Source organism: Castor canadensis, chromosome 7 (assembly GCF_047511655.1).
Source record: "Castor canadensis chromosome 7, mCasCan1.hap1v2, whole genome shotgun sequence".
Taxonomy (NCBI): domain Eukaryota; kingdom Metazoa; phylum Chordata; class Mammalia; order Rodentia; family Castoridae; genus Castor; species Castor canadensis.
Genome location: NC_133392.1, coordinates 102,551,721 through 102,553,177, shown reverse-complemented (window position 1 = coordinate 102,553,177; position 1,457 = coordinate 102,551,721). Strand labels below are relative to the sequence as shown.

At 33.9% G+C, this 1,457-nt stretch overlaps 1 pseudogene; it reads right to left on the bottom strand.

The window, feature by feature from the left end:
* Positions 1-240: 240 nt before the first annotated feature.
* LOC109679567 (small ribosomal subunit protein eS1-like) lies at positions 241-827 on the bottom strand (annotated as a pseudogene).
* Positions 828-1,457: the final 630 nt, after the last annotated feature.

The following is a 1,457-nucleotide window of genomic DNA, read 5'->3' as shown; positions in this document are numbered from 1 at the left end:
ATGGGAAACAGTTAAGTGTTGTATGAAAACATTTTAATTTCTTCTGGTAAATGGCTCTTTTTTGTTCAAACTTAGTTTTATGATGGAAAATAATAGGTCAGCTTATTTTTAATTGAACTTTTGAAGATCTGAATATGTCAACATCAAATATATCATTAGTGATGACAATGCAAGAACTGAAAATAGAATACAATATTACTCCCCACCCCCATAAAGTTTAAGAATAATTTGACAAGGTTTTCAAGTGTGCATCTCCATTTTAACAGAATTGTTTAAACACAGTACAACAGTTATATTAACCACTTCCTTCATGTAATTTTTCTGTACCTCTTGGGTCATGATTTCCATAATTTTCTTCCAGATTTGGCAGACCTGCTGATGTTGAACATAGGAGGTTTTGAGTATCTGATTGTTGCATATTTTAGTAAAACCCTCACAGATCAGATGGAATACATAAACATTAGTAGTCTTAACATCAATATGAGACTCAATCATGGTCTGTCATTTTTTGGCCATGGAACACATTTTGTCCTGAGTAAGATCCATGCCATGGAAGTTAGTCAGGCAGTTTTTACCTGGAACATCCTCAGTAAGTAGCTTCAATTTCCTAAATTCAACATCATCACTCTGCAGTCACTTCAAACACAAGATCTTGAGGCCATCAGATGCAGAGTCCTTGGGATAAGAGTCTTTCCAATGTTCGTTATATTGAATGTCTCCGGTGCTTTCACATCATACCAATCTTTCTTAGAAAATGGGTCAACCACTTTCTTCTTGGCTCCCTTTTAGCTGCATTTTGTAAGGTGCCTGTTCTTGCCGACTGCCATGGTGCTGCTCAGAGAGTCAAAAGGACAGAAACAACATGTTGGTTTTAATACCAGTATTTTTCTTTTTCCTTTCTAGATCATTTCAGGTCAATTTGTCAATTCATCCTAAGTTCTTTGAATAGCTTGAATATAAGCTACCATTTAAAAATAACATTTTTGAGATAAATATAAGTGAGTGAAAAAAATTTAGGAAAACATTCTATAAGACATTAATTTATACCAGTTGGTTTTATTGATACTAACAAATTAAATCATTAAAACCATACTAACCATGTTCAAAAAAGATTCATATTTTTGCTGTGATAATAAAAATAGCCACACACACAAACTGAATGGTAATTAGTTGGAAAGTTGCTCATATTAACCATTTGATGTCATGAAAACTATAAAATTACATGTTCAAATATTTAGAAATTATAGTTTGAATGAAAATGTAAGTGAAAATAATGATAAAAGTCAAAGGAAAATGAGGGAAAAGAACTTAAGAAATGGAAAGGCACTTAAGGAATGGAAAAGGAGAGACTCTCAGAAAGAATCTGTGACCTTCACAGGCAGCAGGACTTTATTTGGGAAAGAAGACCTGAGAGGGACCCTCAGCCATCAGACTAGCACTCTGAGAGGGAGGAGAGC